The 20151-nt window shown below is 34.1% G+C and overlaps 1 protein-coding gene across 1 annotated transcript in view; it reads right to left on the bottom strand.

Moving 5' to 3' along the window:
• LOC124357597 (afadin) overlaps window positions 1-19177 on the bottom strand; it is a 302603-nt gene extending 283426 nt beyond the window's left edge. The window contains exon 1 of the mRNA XM_046809519.1: window positions 18901-19177. The gene's annotated coding sequence lies outside the window, so the exon portion shown is untranslated. The remainder of the gene's footprint in view (window positions 1-18900) is intronic.
• Between the last annotated feature and the right edge of the window lie 974 nt (window positions 19178-20151).

Genomic DNA, 20151 nt, shown 5'->3' with positions numbered 1-20151 from the left:
AGAAGGGCAAACATTCTAGGGAGAAAGGAATGAACGCGGGCTACTAGGGTGCAGGACACTTTCCAGTGTCAATGATATTTAGAAGTATTTATGAGGAATCTGAAATCATTCACGTGATCTAGGAGACCAGAGTCCGGCCAGCGAGACGGCCGCGTCGGAACCGTAGAATCCAAACAGCTGATGGAAATAGACTCGACTTCGGTTAACAAACAAATCAACTGACGGCTGAGCACACAAACCCATTGTAGACATCTGTTTTAATGTGGACTGAATCGTCGCCCTCCTGCAGTTCTTAACCGATTGATTTATCAATCATCAAATCGCCGCGCCAACACACCTACTCAGGCCAACTGTTTTCCAGTGATTATGTGTAAACTATGCTCGTGATGAATAAGTTCTACGGGTACGTGAGGTGAATATGCCAGATTTGAGATTTCTTTAAACGCACAATAAATAATTTGTAATATATTTTATAAAACTTGAAAGCAGTTACGATCGGGTGGCAGGTGGCACAAAACTATAAAAAAACATAAAACAAAATTAACCAAATTGACATTGTTAATTTACAGTACAGTAATTTAATATCTCATTATCACTCAACCTCATCTTCAATCAAATTCACATGGTGTTTTAAGTTACTCACAATCGATTATGAAGCACGCCTACTTTCTACGGCTAACCGGTTCTTTCTTAGCGCTCATAGATTTAGATTAGCGTAGGGGAGATCCAATTAAACGTTCTATCGCAAATCACAGATAACCCCGGAGGTAGCGCAAAGTAAGGGAATGTTGTAGGTACACCGTGCAGGCTGTGCGGCTCGCGGATAATCCGGAAGGGCAGTGGGGGCGAATCTTGTTACTATGTGTCGCAAATCACGGATGATCCCGGAGGTAGCGCAAAGTAAGGGAATGTTGTCGGTACACCGTGCAGGCTGTGCGGCCCGCGGATAATCCGGAAGGGCAGTGGGGGCGAATCTTGTTACTATGTGTCGCAAATCACGGATGATCCCGGAGGTAGCGCAAAGTAAGGGAATGTTGTCGGTACACCGTGCAGGCTGTGCGGCCCGCGGATAATCCGGAAGGGCAGTGGGGGGCGAATCTTGTTACTATGTGTCGCAAATCACGGATGATCCCGGAGGTAGCGCAAAGTAAGGGAATGTTGTCGGTACACCGTGCAGGCTGTGCGGCCCGCGGATAATCCGGAAGGGCAGTGGGGGCGAATCTTGTTACTATGTGTCGCAAATCACGGATGATCCCGGAGGTAGCGCAAAGTAAGGGAATGTTGTCGGTACACCGTGCAGGCTGTGCGGCCCGCGGATAATCCGGAAGGGCAGTGGGGGCGAATCTTGTTACGATGTTTCGTAATCACTCCAATAGATCGATACCGACTTGGCGACTGCCTGACAACTAGTCATTTGTCTGACACTGAACCTCGTCCATCTTCCTGCTTACAAAACGGGAGAACGGTCTAATTCAAAAATAACTGTTCACCAAACAAATATTTGATTCAATTTCCTTAAATTTACAGAACATTTTAAAGTAATCAAAATTCCAGTTTAGAAAAAACTACATATCTTCCTATTTCTTATCAAGTAAACAATTTACTTGCAGTTGGGTTTTTTTTAAACATTTTTGTAAACATTTAATCTAAAGTGTTTAATGATAAAATTGAATGAAATGTTTATTTACGGCAAGTCAAAACGATCAAATCAGGACACAAAGATTCGTGTTGTGACTCCAATCTAGATATTCCCTTAGCCTCGGGTTCAAAAGTAGATTACTATTATTTACATTACAAGCTATTTTTCCAAACGCTGTCCTTTGTAAGGAGATCGAACAAAACCTGTTCGTTCTACAAATTACGTAAGCCAAATGTAAATGTTTTCAGTTAAGTATGAATAAACGCAATGTTTCGTTTACATGAGAAAGTAAAAAAAAAAAAAAAAAACAATGATTTAATTTTTGATTAATATTTAAAGCGCAAGCAAGTTGAAGGAGAGCTTAAATACAACATTTCCTTGTCCCTTTTTAGCTATCGTACAAGGCATCTTTCTGTACTTGAAACAACGCACAATAAGTTGAATAAGCATACATTCTACAAGTTTGATAATCCAATCAAATTGCCATTGAAACTGCAAGTCCCACATAACACACAAGTCCCACATAATACAATTACCTGCATAATTCATAACAAATCAACCTCTCACCAATTTCACGCTCTTTACTGGAAAGGTTTTACAACTAATTGCTGGATTACATTTAGATATTGTAGACCCGTACAAACAGTGCAGTCATTTCACTTCATACACATTACTCGAGTTTTGTTTAATAAGTGATCGTATAATGATTGTTGTAGACCCCGTAAGTTTCTTGCTATACAGAGATTATTAATGCAATTTGTGCTTTAAATGAGTGCAACTGATCTTTTAATTCCTTCTTAACTATGTACGGGAGGAGTTAATGCTGTATCTATAGAAATGTTCTCATCCACAAACCTTATAAAACCAAAGCCTCTGCTTTCCGTTGACACGAATAGTTAGCCAACACGATCGGAACTATACTGGTATTTGTCTAGACTGTTATACTCTCGATATAACTTTAGCGAAAACCACAACCTCCCGACATGCGACGGCAGATAGACCATTGCTAGGCCACATGGCCCTCTACAGGATAGTTAACAAAGATATGTCGCGTTTCTCTTCTGCCGATATAGGTGTGCACTCACGTCTATTGGGCACTGGAACATTGCATTTCCTGCCTAGGTCCAGTTTACACCTGTCCTCAACACACCGGCTGCACAGCTCCCAACCCAAACCTGGTGTTACCACCTCTTTCTCTATCTCTCCCTTTCTACTTGCCAGGCCATGCCACTACATTGTGTCCTCTACTCAATGTTGGAGTGACGTATACGTTACACCCCAAAGTAACTCTTTTACCCAGTATTAAAGCACGTACACTAGCTAATTATAATCATTCTTACTTGTTAAGCAAAGCAAACACTGTCACCCTTTATACTTTTAATGAATCCTCACCCATAGCACTCCTCAAAAATGTAGGAAATGCTGTAGTCCTAGTCAGTAGGTATTTGACTACACATATTAAGTCATTGATTGCATTCCCTTATCTTTTATATATTTCTTTCCTTAACCGTAAACATTCACTTTTTATAACGACCAGTAATTATTTACTTAACATAACTGGTAGTTCTTCACTATATTGTCCTTATTTTTTTATTACTACCGCAATATACGTCTTTCCTAAGAAGAGATTACTGAATATATATAAAACTGTATAAAATATTTGTACAGAGTGTCCCAGAACTCTATACCATCATTTTCAGGTGCTATTTCTGGACCAAAGACAAACAGAAACACCACACTCAAACTTTCGAGAAACTCAATGATACCAAACACTCAATAATTTTACATATCTATTTTTAATTTGCTTTTAAATGCTTCTTGTAATAAGTTGTAATTTGGTATATACCTTTACAACTTAAAGACCTAGTTAGAGTAAAATTTCTTTTATAAACTTTATTTTCAAAATTGTGGTTTTTTAAATACTCGTATCTTAAAGACTACAATTAATAAAAAAAGTAATATATGACATTTTAGTTAGACAGTTTAATTAGATATCCAACAATACTAAGTTTACGAAAATCGGTCGAAAAAAAGTAAGATATGCGGGTTTAAAAAGCCGAGTACTCAACAATATCAACAATTATTACGTGGCAGCACTGATTGCAAGCCACAACCTTTACTTTTAGCTGCTCTAATCAACTGATTATAACAGTACATTGTTGAACTGGGGTCATGGTATACTAACCTATTGCAGGATTTCGGTTTCTTTTGATTAATTAAAACACAAGAAAATAAGAAAAATGTAATGAAATTTATATCTTGGGCAATATGTCCGTGATAAGTAGGAACCAGTAGGACAAGGAACTGGGATATCTGGGTGTAAAATATAATGATGGAGTAGAAGTAATGACGGGTAGTCGAGGAATGCATCGTTCCACGTACCAAGCGCACCGCATTGCAGGGAGTCTCACACTGCGAGTTTTGACAGACGGGACTACGTGCACCATATTATTCCCGACCGCATTTCACCTGATCCTACAGTGGGCGCTTGTATTCAAGGCTTTTGTTCGCCTGGTACTAAACAGTAACTGTAGAGGATTGTCTGAAATACCAAAATAACCACTATGGAACTTTAGTATAGTAGTGGTTATACTCACTTTCAGAATGATAATACTGAAAGGATGGTGGGATAAAAGAGTTAGGCAACAGTTTCACTATCACTAAAATAACTGTTGCCGGAAAATCCCCCATATACATGAATGTATATCTGAATCAACAAGACTCGGGAAACAAGAAATAATATAAAAGTTGTTTTCAACAGAGTTTGCTTGTTAGCTGTTGGCCGCACATCTGAGGCTACGCTTTTAACATGAGGATAAAGTTTTTAAAACTGCGTTACATATAAAATCTCGTCTCAAATGTTGTACTTCTGAAACTTGTTTGTCTCAAAGCTGATGAATTATTTCTTAAAAATACGATAATCTATAAATAGTTATGGTTTATAATTCATAGTATAAACCGAAATTATGGCATTTTTCCAAACGAAAAAAGTATAGCATGAAAAAAAAACTGAAATCCAGGATTTCCAAATAACAATTTATGGATTTGAAACGAGTTCCTATAACGTAGTTTTAATCTTTGTCCCCTTGTTAATTAAAGCATAACCTCAGATGCGTAGCCGACATCTAACGTAACCTCTCAAACAATAACGTAAAACTCTACAGGTAACTGTAACTAATTATGTACTAAAATAAATACTAAGTTTTAAAAAATTTGAACTGTTAAAAAATACAAATTAGGAATAAAATACCTCCATGTCGTAAATGTATACATGGAAAAGACGAAAGGGTATTGTGTTTTGAGAAAGCCAACATCCATCTGGTGCGAAATAAACATCTTATTTGGCCTTCTGAACTATTATATATATAAATCTAGTTTTGGTTCCAGTGTTTCCACCGTGCAAACCTACAGTTCGGCTTGACACCTCCGCTGACAGTGACATCAAGCCGGGCTCCGGATCAGGTGGGAACCGTCCAGCGTGTCTATGACCGATTTACAATAGCCACATGACGTCACAACATGGCCGCACCATTCAACATCCACTCACTCTAGCGTCCCCGCAACCGACCTGCCTACTCTCACGGGTAAACACTGCTGTCGATCAAGGTGAGGTGATACTACAGGCCGCACACCTAGCGCAGTCGAGATGTTACGTGCCGGTGTGTTGTGACAGAACGAAACGTATCCTCGCAAAGTATAAACAAATTAAGGAGGGTCGCAAAGACGGCCGCCCTCAGACTGCGAATGACACAGGACACCAAGTTTTAATCAAATTCTGCGGGAGTAAGCTTTGATCCGGCAGCATTTTGTGTAGCCAGAACGGGTTGTCCACTGAGCTCGACCCGTCCGCTACCACGGCTTTAATTTCCGTTTCCTCTCTCAGTATCGTTCAAACTGTTACTTGAGAGCTTGACCATACAGTAATCAGTAATAATTTATTTACGTGGCCGACACGATAGGATAATGGCTTCAACAACTGACAACTTGTTACGGACCAAGACCTATGTGTATTTGAATTTACTTGAAAAACATTTTTTTTCTAAATTCTTTCAACAGACTGCATACACGTATGCTCTGTTTTCTTACTACAATAGAATATCAAAACTTTAAATCCTCGTCACTCCCTACTACAATACAATTTAAATACAAATACTGGAGGTTAGCTAGTATAAGAACCACGCAGCATCTACAATTTTGTAGCTAATTTGGATTTTACATATCTACCACGGATTTAGGCACCCCCGTGATAAAGAAATTGATAACGAGCTGTTATTTTTTTACTTATGCAAGCTTGTGCTTCTTGTGGGAAAATTGTTGCATGACAACCCTCTGTAACCCTTACAAATAATGTCGGCTCACAAAGCGATTAGGCCTAATTTCTCGGACAAGTGACAGAAGGCCCCATCATAAGCGGACTGGGTCATTTCCTGTATGAACGGGAGCTAGGGTAGTGATGTGAGTGGAAATTGGTTCTTAGAGGGTAATGAAAGAGCAACAGCCGAAGCGCGCGGGGCGCGAGAGTAATTTAAATCAGAGGTTCATTCGCGAACAGCTGTTATTTGTAAACGTCTGACTGCAAAGTGCTCAATCAGCTGTGTTCATCAGCAAGTTAATAATTTACTGCCAGACTACATCATTAGTTCTGATAATATTATTGTGGTTAATATCTTTCCAGTTACGCCCAATACTTTCTTTCCTGTAAAATCACTAATAATATTATTTGAGGTTTTCATGGCGGGAAATTTAAACCTGTGGATAAACTGCGGCTCCATAGCTAAACTTGTATTTGAAATATAATACATGAAAAATTATAGAAAAACCCACACAATGGTATATTTTATAAGATCTGACAACCATACTTTTACTAAAAACTACTGGACAGATTGCGTGAGTATAATTTAAAATAATTGAATTAGGCCAATTATAAATCTATGTATATAATTTAAAATAAACATAGATAAATAAATAAATGTATATATATATATATATATATATATTATTTATAAATACGTGTGTGTGTGTGTGTGTGTGTGTGTGTGTGTGTGTGTGTGTGTGTGTGTGTGTGTGTGTGTATTTGTACATATATACTTATATGCATTGTATATTGTATAAGAAGTGAAAAATGGTTCTTTTGTTTTCTTCTATTTAACACAGTTATTAGTATATATGCTGAAATACACCTTTTGGATGCTGCTTAAACAAATATTAGTTAATGTTAAGCATGGTCATGTTTTGTTATATATTATTATAAAGTATATGTTGTCTGAAATGATGTAACATACTAAAATTGGTTCTTAAATTAGAATGATGTCATTATTCCTAAGACGATGTTCAGGTAACATACTTATCCGAGTAAACCTAAATCTTGGAGTTCAGCAAGATACAGTATACGAATAAACTTTAAATTTAAAAATGTAAACAACTAAGTTTGTTCTAGTTTTCTACACCGTTCTTGTCCTATTAAACTTTATAAATTATTGCCAAATTGTAGTCTTAGCAATTAATTGTCAGACTATTGAAAATAGCTCATTAGGGACTAAATACTCCCACTTATGCTATAGAATATTTGTATATAGGGAAATCAAACGAATAATGGATGTTACAAATTATTTGGTCAAAGAAATATTAAGAATAAGGAAAAAATTATACAAAAACAGTCATGTTGAAATACTTAAAAAGAATATATATGTTATACATATACTACTGACGGCATAGGGAGCTTTAAATATATTTGTATATATTTGCTTTAAAAGTAAAGATCAAGTAAGAAAGAGTATTCGCAGTTTTTACCATTTATTTAAAACACATCTATTTCAACCTAGAATCATATTAGCCTTTTTTATAATTATAATATAATTATATAACATTAAAACAAAACCTAAACATATATTTCAATAATCCTAAAAGCATTTCCAGTATTCTATTTTATTGGTATTAATGAATGAAAATAGTGATTATATAAATTATTAGAGCTATTGCATAACAATTTATTTCGGAAACCATACAAAACATAGGAATTATTGTTTACTTTTAAATTTATGTTTACAAAAAAACCATTCGGAAACGTTACTCCTTCTCTACATATATTTCAATAATCCTAAAAGCATTTCCAGTATTCTATTTTATTGGTATTAATGAATGAAAATAGTGATTATATAAATTATTAGAGCTATTGCATAACAATTTATTTCAGAAACCATACAAAACATAGGAATTATTGTTTAATTTTAAATTTATGTTTACAGAAAACCACTCGGAAACGTTACTCCTTCTCTACACTACAATACATGTATCAACATAGCTATTTTAACTTTATTTTCTGTTATTCTAGTTCAGTAGCCTACATAAATCTAAATAATTGTTAATTTAAACACGATAATGTAGTTACATTATGAATAAAAAGTTTGTATTGTATTAGCATTATGAGTAAAAAGTTTGTATTGTATTATATTCAGTGCTTAGCTAGCCTTATATTCTACAGAGTACGGGAGAGCAGTAAATGATCAAATAGTACAAAGATAATGTATCCCTGGTATTAATTAAAACATACACCGAAGCAACAAAATCGAAACATTTACGTTATAATACGAGACAATAGCCATTTGATACTAGTATATATAATTTAGTATTAAAAATATGTGTAAACATCTAGGATCTAACAGATCTAATAATGAACAAAAATAAAACAGCGCTTCATTTCAGAAAGAGTTTTTTTTAATTATTTATGACATTGTTATTAAATTATTTTACTAACAATCAGGATTGAAACACACGACAAAATACGTAAAAAATTACGAAAACAGTGATGTTCTATACAAACCATTAAATATATAAAATACTAAATGACAGAACATAGATATTTTTATGAAAGTGGAATTTCAAAATTTACTAAAAATATTTATTTTACACAGCCCTAACTAGCATAGTATTAAAAGAACGTGAGTTTTGTATGACGTGCCATAATCGAATGATGATGCGTTTTGGCCAATATTTAAAACGTTACTTTCTTGGGTGCACAATGTCATTTTTCTATAATGCAAACAATTATTTATTGCGGCAAAAGATCAGTCAGTATAAGAGCACTTTTTGAATGGGTCTCAATTTCCGTTTAATTAGTAGCAATTGATTGGATTTCCATACTCGTTACGTCTCACGTGTGTACGTACAATCACATATTATTGTCTACTCAACTCCCAGTTCAAGGAGATCGCTCCCACCACAGAGACGCCAGTCGTCGCGTCGCCCACAGGAAACCGATATATTGCTCAGCTGTGACCAGAAACCTCGTCAGTCTCCGCTGACATCAGCTTTGTTTTGACCTCCCTTTAATTTACGACAGCTACGTGACTCACAAAACATCGGTGACGCCGATTCTGGTGTGACCGACCAAAACACGAATTAACCAAAATATGGACTAGTCGTATGCGTCGCGAACAGAAGTTTAAAAATGTCCATTACACACTTCCGATAAAACCGAGTTGTTCGTCATGTAGAAAGTCGAGTTTATGGAAGAACATCACTTTAAAACAGAGCTGAAAGCGAAATGCTGAAACACTCTCAAGTGCACTTCAACAACATTCCACCGCTCGGATTAAAACATCCGTCTCCCTCCCTCTCCGTCCGATAAAGATTCGTATTAAATAAGAAATTATTACTCTCACTTTCATTATGCCCCAAATCCGTACATACAACTGTATATAACAAACTATGCACTATAAAATGCCCCTATTTTAACGCAAGAGCGTTATTTGACATTCGACTATTTGACATCACAGGTGACCTACTGCATGCGCCTCGTGAGAAGAAATCACAAGACACATACAGGATGGGCGATTTGCATGCATATCGTGCTCGTGGCCCAAAAGAGCGACGAAGTGTAACTACAGCACAGCAATGACCGGTGGCCGGGGTATCTGCTCAAGTAGCAGAAACCTCGCCCAGCCATGTGGGAGTATTACACAACGCTGGTGATCCAGCTGATTACAAATTGGGTTTTGGTGAAAACCGTATACGTACGTTATATATCTCACCAAATGACGTAGTTAATATTTAAAACACTAAGAATCGACCTTTTACACTTTTTTTGCATTTTAACTTACACCACTGTTATATGTTCGATATATAACATCATTTAATCAGGACTCACTTGATGAGGTAACTACTTTTGTATAGAATACATATGAAATACATAGAATAAGTGCGATTCCCTGTGAGGGATATCCTTTACCATTGATATCAATTAATACTACAAAAAATATTATTATAATTTATTAAAACGTTCGGATTCACTTTATTAGGTAACTTTTGTACAGAATATGTATATATATATATATATATATATATATATATATATATATATATATATACAGGGTATATGAGTACATAGAAAATACATAGAATAGATATCACTAAATAGGTTCGATTCCCTTTGAGGGAAATCCTTTACCAATGATATCAATTAATACTAAAAACATAATTATACAAATTCTTGGAAACTCCAAATTGGAAAAACTGCATACAGTTCAAATTGGATTCCGTGCCATATAATTAGTGGTTTAATTAATTAGGCTGATATTGAATAGCCTATTACATCGCGCACCCCCCCCCCATGTTGAAAATCGTGATTAAACATCATAGCCTCAAATTAATGAAAGGAAGCGTCTCTAGTGGGGATACACCTTTGATTACACACACGTATATAATCGAGTGTAACATATAAAAAAAGTATTCACGTACTCCTTGGAACCGTCTTGGAATGCACTCGTATACATGTAATTACAAATTTTTGTCAAATATATAGTTCGTTAAGTCCAAGATTTTAACGAATGACTTGATTGTATGTACAAGTTAGACCTGTCAAGGACAATGAGGTGTCGCGATGGACAAAGTGAGGTGAAGTGCAGACCAAGGTTCCATCAAGTCAAGGCCAGCCGGAAGTCTCTGTCAAGTCAGTTGTACTTCACGTCTAACGCGACGGTGGGCGTGGACGGCATCCTCCTATCCTTTCCTTTGTGTGCCGTACAGGTACTGCACGCGCCGTACCGCCTCTACTTGTTTAAACCAACAATCGTAAGAATTCTATATCTACGAGCGAGAGTTGCAAACCTATGATAGCAAAATAGTCGTATCTAGGGTAATCAGATCGAGGAGAGGTTTCGACTACTGGAGGATCTGGGGGATATTCGGTACCCCCCCCCCCCGGTCAAGCTAGGGGTTGAAGGGGGATTGGCTCTTACCCGCAAATGTAAGAGTAAATATTTAAAATGTAAAGTTCGACGGCCTTCTTAGAGCATGTTATTTTTCACGTCATGCTCTAAAGATGCCTATAGCTTGAGTGAAAATTGAAACTTTTGCAAACCGCCAGATAGCAAAAAAGTAAGTTAAGAATAAGACGATATTCTAAAAAGATTTTCAGGGAAATGGCTACATCTTATTCCTTTTACTTGTAAAAGTATAATATATTTGTATAACATATAGGTACTATGCAGTCTACAACTTTTTAAACTAAAAAGATATTAGGACTCCTTATCAACAAACTCCATAATACACGACTAACGTCAACAGCGCTATTCATGTCTGCTCGAAGCGCGGGATGTGTGGCAGCGACTGTGGCCGGGGCAAGCGACGCTGGCTGGCTCCCCTATGACTGTGTGAATAATTCCCAACTTCTATGGGTTGCATAGGATCTCGTCTTTCCGCGAAAGATTCTTATGCGCGAGCCTTATGTTGGTTTGTTCTCAGTTTTAATGTAAAAACAGATTAAATAACACTAAATAGTATTACATAGTTATATTTTCAACTAAAAACAGGTTAAAATATAGCTAGAACTTTGTATCAACGGAGGTGGGAAGGTTACAGTCACCAACTCTTTCCTCTGTATACGAATACGTACCAAATATATTATATAATTTGCTACACATGTAGATATCTACATAAAATCATAAAAACAAAATCATTTGTTATTTCTTTGCATACAAAATAGAGGGTTAGCCTGTTTTTAGAGCACAATCCAGAATCAATTCACGAAGATGTCATGAGGAATTTGATTTAAGAATGGAAAAAAATGGAAATAAATTAAAAGACACCTACTTTTGTATATCTTCCCGGTATACGCAGTACTAGACCCAGGACAACCTTCGCAAGCTCGGACAGGCCGGACTTGAAACTCAGAGTAAATATCCAATCAATATCCAGAGTTATAATCAATCGCAATACGTATATAAGTGGCTGGCTGGCGTTACAACTACTATCCCATGCAGAAGCCCCAGAAGTTCAAGTCACTACGGGTTCTCGCCTACTGCTGAACAGCACCGGCACTGTGGCGCCTTGGATTCCCAGTAAACTTAGCTCATCGCTTTGTAACGAGAAGAAGGCACATGTTAGCACGTTTCTGCAGACAACCAGCGATTCCTAGAACGGCACGTCTTAAATTAGTGCCGTTTCCACGTTTAAATAGTTATTTAACACCAAGATGTATGTATATATCTCTCTCCGTGCTTCCATTTCACTAAACTTAACAAATTTGAAGGATTATTTCAGGATAAATTCCAACACAAAAAATTACAAGTTACATGCTACATTCATATTTGGAGTTAGGTCACGTCCTAATGTCGCTCATTCGTAAAATAAACGGTTTACGTAAATAGTGACGATTTCCCCAAAGAATGAGGCTAAATTATTTTCTCGTCAATAGGCGAAAGCTAATTTAGATTGCATCGTAATGTTTGTACAAATTACTATATATTTTAGTAAAAAATGTTTTGGTTGCAAACCAGGAGAATATAAAAGAAGGTTTGTTTTAGTGATCAGTTGCTAGCCGAGCTTGGACGCTCCTGTATACAGGGAACAGCCCAGCTCGCATGCCGCGGCGATAGCTCTATTTACAACTCTTAATCATAGCACTCCCAGATAACTTCAGACCATTTCTCTGCAGTTAAACCAACCCGATCAGCTTTACTATCGCACGTGCATTAGAAACTAAGCTCTTCTACGATAAAGCAAATGGATGTGTTTTAACTTTAATAGTTTATCACTTAAGATACCAACCACTCATTCGTTAAATCTTAGTCTCAGAAATAAACCTGTAATACTATTTTACGGTACGTGATTCACCTACTGCACAATTGATAAATTTACCTATCCTTGTACCCTCACCTATATTGGATTCTACAATCACCGAATACATATTGAAGAGTTAGCACTTTTAAAATCCTAAGAATGTTGAATAAAATATGTTGAATGGAACATTCAAAATCAATTTAGTACATACAGTATATCTAGTATAATAAGGTAGACCGCGAGTTGTACACAAACAGTTACAAAAACAGTTGCAGGTCATGAAATGTCATATCCCGTTCATTTGATTATTAATGTAAGATATGTCAATAAAGAATAAGTTCTTTATTTCCATTTTTACAATAATATAACATAATTTTTCTTGCCTCACAATTATTCAGTCGACAATCTTTTGAATAAAATCATACGAGCCTATATTGAAAAGTTGTTTTTCAGTCCTGAGTACTTTGATTGCAATGGTACGCAATTATAGATAAGTCACTTTTACGTTCTATTTCACGTCAATTCAGGCTGATGCAGCTTCGAAACGGCCACAAAAGAAAAGTTTTATTTGGCCAAACCAAAAAAGAAAGTATTTTAAACAGATTTTCTTTTTCTAAATCGTAAAGGAGAGTCATAACCATCGAAATCAATAGGAAACTTTGATCACCAATACAGTACATTATATACGAGCATATGAATGTTACACCTACTAATTTGCCTAAATCTTAAATTTAATGGAATTATGTTGTGTTCCAGAACTAGATTGTATCGAACACACACGTTAACTGTTTCTCCTAATCGCCTAGAGGCGCGGTGGAAGCACACTGACCTAACAGTTCCTCTTATCTCCGGTGATATTCAGCGCGACGTGTGGCTATGGTACCATGGGGATGTCCCCTTGAGGACCGAGCTGGGAGTGGCAGGGAGAGGGAATTGTCGATGTCCGGAATACCAACAAGTCGATTGTCGGAGGAGGGAGCGGTCTTTGTCTTGACATTCATAACCTCCGCACGCACACAGCGGCAGCGGTAGCCTACTGTCACTGTCTAGCTAGCTACCTGGTCGCTGCAGGAAACTGGGTGATACTGCTACCATCCAACTATCAACTGGAGTTTACATTTGTTGAGGAATGATTCAAGGCCATTTGTAAACGAAATGATCTGTATTTGACTGTAAAAGAACAGATCTTCGTAAATAAAACACGTAAATATAAAACTAGCAATTAAGTTTAAACTTAAGTTAGTTTTAGTTTAAGTTTAATTTAATGTTAAGTCTAAGTTTTTAAGTTTAGAAATATTTTTCAGCACCGTCTTACTTTCGGTAAATTGCGTATAAAGATACTCTGATTGTTCTATATATATATTATCTTAACAATTTAATTAGCTTAAGAAACATTATTGTTTCTAAACCAGGGGAAGATGGTTTTAATAATAAAACGGCCAACAGTTTAACTTAAGCTGGTACCACAAAAGGGTTGAAGTGGGGGCACAAATCACTGACCACAATTCATTGTAAATAGCACTGCTCAACCTTTTGCGGGTTCCCCTCGTCGCGTAGTGGGTAAAATATTTAACGATGCCAATGTAAAATATTTATAAACGAAAGGTACTATAACTTCTTTAAATTTATAAATACATTTCTTAAAACATACCTTAGACTTTAAACACTTTGTAATCAAACATTCGTCGATTCAATACACTATTTTAATTCTTTAGTGTGCATATGCTCACACAAATCTAATACGAGTATGTAATCGCACCTGTGCTTGCCAAATTATTGTGACTAATTATTTTAAAGTCGCTCATTGAAACAATTTTAACAACAAATGACAATATTCATACAACTGAAAATATATTCTAATTGTGTAAAACAAAATAAAAGTGCATGTATACAGCTTACCATTATTTATGAGCGAGCTCCATTAACTATAGTATTTTCAATCTTACAATATTAAATTCGGTCACCTAGAACGTTTTATAATGTGTTACAGAACGTGTAGAGATTACCTTTAAGTAATATAGTGTTCGGATGAAATTACAGCAAAATGTGTTTAAATTGTAATTTATCAATTTAATTTTTATAATACAACTCTAAATAATTATAATTTCATCTTATTAGTAGTAGAATAAGTAAATTACAAGACTACATATTTGGGTACAGTCTAAAACTTAATCTATAGAATTTTCGGATTTGCACTCATTAGGATAAAAACTGACACAAGTTATCCTGTTATTATTTTGTTGTAAAATTTTCTATTCTCACCCGGTTTGTTTCTACTTTATTTAATAACCCTATCTCATAAATGTATTATACAGCAAAATTATTCCAACCCTACATTGGACATTTTCTACCTATTTAACACCACTATTGCACACCAATGATTGATGGGCAATGACTGCACATGACATAAAAAGATGTCAATAACGCTGATCCAAAACTACAAGGAAACGAGACAGCATTACTGACACAAATTAGGAATCACGTGCCTACGGCGCCGAGTGCATAAATTGGGGAAGAAATGCCACTGCAGTATCAAACGGGTTACAAAACTTCTGTTAGTAACAATGGTCGAAAAAAATGTGCATGATTTTACAGAGTTCTAGTGGAAACCAACATTTCGGTTTGAAAAACAAACAAGCAAAGGCAAACAGCAACAAATTAAAAAATGTTCTTCGGTATGTTTCAAAATTTCTTCAAATTATTGGAAAACTCTTACGTAAACGTAGATTAGAACAAAAAAGATACTGGGAACAATCTCAAATATGTGGTACTTAAATAGCATGTCAGTAATTGCAAGATCCAATTATTGTATGAACAAAATATTCAGTTTATGACCATGTCTGAAATCCTTTTAAATCATTTAATTGTTTTACAAGTTACATTTGTATGTTGTATTAGGCCTTAAAGGCTACATGTAAAAAAAACCAGTGTTTATTTATTAAATTAAGGTAGTTACATATATATTTTGCACACATTTCACAATATAATAGGCCTTGTAAAAACTATTCAAACATTCTAAATTTCTTCTTATAAATAAAGTTATAAATTAAATTAGGAAAAACATATTTTTTGAAATTAACATTTGTTAAATTAAATTGATAAAGGTATCTGAAAAATTAAGAGTAGCCAGCCAATGGTGGTTTCTAAGTGCATAATATCTAGAACGTAACAATATAAAATACTATCAAAATGATTCATAACCTTTAAAAGCATGGAAAACGGAGGCTATATTAAATATAAGGATATTACATGATTTACTGACTTTCTAACTTTGTGACAAAAATGTACAGAACATAGAAGTGTTCACCTAGAAATTTTAAATTTGTACCATAGATATAAACCACTGCTTTAAACATTGGAATAATTCAAAATTTCAGATATTTTTTACATGAATTTATGGGAGACAAAAGTGTAATAACGCATTTTTACGAGAAAACAAAACTTGTACATGACAGACAGTTTTGTCCTACAGATTGAGCTTATATCTACAATCATAAAAACCTTATCAAACTAAAAATAAAAATATGTGTGAATATTTGATAATCACTAACTTTATAACCTACTTCATTTTACAATCTAAAATCTAAACAAGTTATGATATATTAGGCTTCAGGGCACAAAAAGCTTCTAGATTGTGAAATATTACAAAATATTCAAGCTCTTGCTAGAATCAGTAAATTGAAATTTACTGTATTTTTTAGTGTAACTTGTTATTCGGTTAAATTGTACTACCTTATAGTACTGGTAAGTTCATGGTGGAGTAATTCAACCATGGTAATTTAGTTATTGCTGGTAAAGCCATTTTTAATAAAATCGAGTTTTTATAGTAATTTGTTTTTCTATTAAATCTTCTGTTAAACAAAATCTACTCCGCTTCTAATTGCATATTAGTTTTTTGTGTACAATGTTTTAATATTTAAACGATGAATTACAAAATGTTTTGAGATTTTTCTGAATAACCCATAAATATATAAAAAAAATGTTTGGATTCATATTAATAATATTTTTTTTAAATAAGGCATAAATTCTACAACTAAAAACTACGTGTTTTTACTAGATTTCCTTTGATGTGGCATGTCTAATATGCAGCTATAAGCTTCTGAGAGAACTACATATTTTACTTAGAAATGAAATGGTTAAATACTTAAGACTGATTAGGTTATGATAGCCCACATGAAATGGACATGCCCAAATGCTGTGTATATTATTAATCTCATAATTATTTATTTTAGACTATTATTTTGCTCTTAGTATACTTAGGCTATTGTACATTCTAATAGTAACACAGCTAAATTACAATTTCCTGTAAATCAACAGTATATTTAGTACTTTAATTCCATACTAAATTATGACGAACTCACACATTGTATCTGCTACATTAATAACAAATCCAAAATTTTGGAGTTCTTGCCTAGAAAATATGGTTAAGAGTGTTTGTAAAATGTTAACTCTCTCCAGTAACTGTGATTGAATCTTATTGACATTTATCTCTTGATACTATCTTTCTCTCTTTTATCTTACTTGAAATGATGCTATTTTGTGGGATATTTTTCAAAACAGCTGAAGGTATTATTGTCAGCCAATTCGTCTACTAGTACCTTTTACAAGGACATTTAAATATCTTCCACAATTTTTGCTTTATTACCCACCACTGTGTAAATATTTTCCATTAGAAAAATAACAAATAATGTGAAGTGGGTATAAAAAATATCCTATTTACCAGGTATACAACCTAATTTGTTGACATTTAACATCAATAGTATTTTGATGAGAAATAGGCTTTTGATGAAATATTGAATCTTGGCTATTTCATTTTGATATTGCAAAATTTGTCCACTTCCAAACATTTTTTAGAGGTACAACACATGGTAAAACAAACATAAAACAAGCTTACAAACACTACCTCCATCTTTAGGATAATTTCTTGATTGATCAATGGCACTATTGCAGATTATAATAGCCTTTTGCTATAAGACAGTTCTAGTTTTATCTAAATATTTTCGATCAAAACATTAAAAATAAATATATCCATATACGTTACTTTACATATTTTTATACATATTTAGTTTATTTATATAGTCATAAGTTCATTTGTACAGTGATAAACAACCAACATATTATATCCACTTATTCAATATAAAATCACAGGAATTTAACAGATTTGAGGCTCTAACAAAATTGTGTCAATTGATACACCTGACAACGGGATATTCATTCAATATGTCAAAAGTTATTTTATTAAAAACGACCAGGAATCATTTGGGAGTTTAAAAATTACTCTATAAATTAATGACAGTAGGAAAGTTAATTACTGTACCTAATCGATCACTAGGGCAAGTCACATACTCAATGTAGTTTATCACTCTTCGAGAGTAATTTTTAATGAGTTAGACTTATCTCAGTAACAATTTTAATAAGCTTAAGGTAAACGGATCAATGAAAAGTGATAGACTTTAAATACATATTGAACCCTAAGTACTCTTATATAGTATATTTTAAAATTGAAACTAAATGATTACGATGGGTCTACATACTGTCTAAAACAAACATTTATATTATGTATCGTATAGGCTAATGTATCACAGAATACCAAAATAAGATTTATTTGTTTATAACTTATTTTCATAAATTATTATCCTTGTCCTAGTTTTTTCATAATATGTATACATCAGACTCTTTTACATTAAACTTAGCATAAGTTAATACGGTACTTAGTTGTTATTAAAAAATTGTAATTTAATAAAATGTTTGTGAAAAAATAAAATGTAGGCCTAGGTGAAATTTTATTATAATTAAATGTTAATTAAAATCAATTAATAAATAACTCTTGAATAATCTGATCCTAAAATTGGTTTATCGCTTTGAAAGGAGGAAAATACATGTCAGAAAACTTGTTGAATAAGCTTCCATTATCAAGTTTACAGACTAATCTAAAGTTTATATGAATAATATACAACAACGTTATTTGTTCCAACTTTTAAACAGATAAAACAGACCGCGCGATGGTCACCGCGCCTGCTCTCAAGCGGCCATCTTACTGTACAATCCAATCCGAGTCCAGTTAACCTTCAAAATACTTTTTCCCTCTACACGTTTAAAATCTAAAAATTTACAAATCGCAAAATCAAACAAAACTCAATGAAAAATTCTATAAGTATCTTTTATAACTATATAGTCTTATAATGATAATAAATCAGGTTTACCTGGAATTATAAATCCTTCAAACAGGTAGCCGTAGGCAAGGTGAGTAAAAACACAACGTCGCACTGAACACTTTACACAACTTCGAAAACTTCATTCTCGTAATAAAAAATTATTTTCATTGCACCTCATATTCACAGTGATAAAATATAATTCTTATCTAACCACTTTTAAAACTTTTTAACTCACGAACGCCACTTCTCAGTTCGAAAACTCATAATTTATTTACAACTCTACGTCCGCGAACGAACAGCTCAACAAATCCACTAAACAAAATCTTGTTTTGAAGACGGCGCATGCGCAGAAGCCATTTAGAAGAAACGTCAGGTATGGTATGCAACAAAAGAATTCCGTAGTACGGCGAGCGCATCCTGGGAGCGAGGAGTTGAACCATAATGAGAGATTGGATATTGCACTGCTATCTCGCGGCCGCTTTGGAACTATAAATTGCGTGTAATGAGAGAAACACTAATCTTTTCAATTAATTATCTTTTTCACAAAATGTAGATAAAACAAATTTTACAGTTTAACGATTAGTAAATATGTCTATAGAAAAAATTATAGTTATTTAGAAGGTGCTGTAATGAAGCTATATAGTCTATATTTGTGAAGATTGGATATTTCCAAATTTGAAATTTGGTAATTTCTACAAAATAATAAAAAGAAAGGCCTTGGTTTTAGGTCATGTTCTTGAAGATGTTAAAGAACAGTATGCCATAGTAATCATTAGAATTACTAATTACCAATAATTAGTGGGAATTCAGTTGAAAAACTTACAATTCACAATATACTTTAATTTCTTTATTTATGGGTATTTGTTTATGTTTATCAGATAAAACTACATGATAATTTATAAAATGTTTAGATCCATGTTACAATAGCATTTTATTGAAGAGAAATATATGTCTATTCAGGGAGGCCTAAAATTCACTCACTACCCATTAAATAAATCTAAACAACTTGAATTAGGGGTAGTAATAAAAGCTGTACTAAAACTACTACATTATTTATAATAGTTTTTTCTTTGAACACATTGTATTACCTGATTAATTTCTCTGTTAAAAGTAATAAAAATAAAAATTCATATCCACAGGATAGAGGATGAGTAAGAATACTGGAATACTTGATAAATGAAAAACTTACCTTGAATGACACCTCCGAATCTCCACTCCAAACTGAGTTGTTTTCCTTTGTGAATCATGTACAGTGAACTTATAAAGGGAATATTATAAAACACAAATTGCTCAATTATT

This window comes from Homalodisca vitripennis, chromosome 3, assembly GCF_021130785.1.
Source record: "Homalodisca vitripennis isolate AUS2020 chromosome 3, UT_GWSS_2.1, whole genome shotgun sequence".
Classification (NCBI taxonomy): Eukaryota; Metazoa; Arthropoda; class Insecta; order Hemiptera; family Cicadellidae; genus Homalodisca; species Homalodisca vitripennis.
The sequence above is the reverse complement of the archived record's forward strand: the minus strand, read 5'-3'. Positions and strand labels throughout refer to the sequence as shown.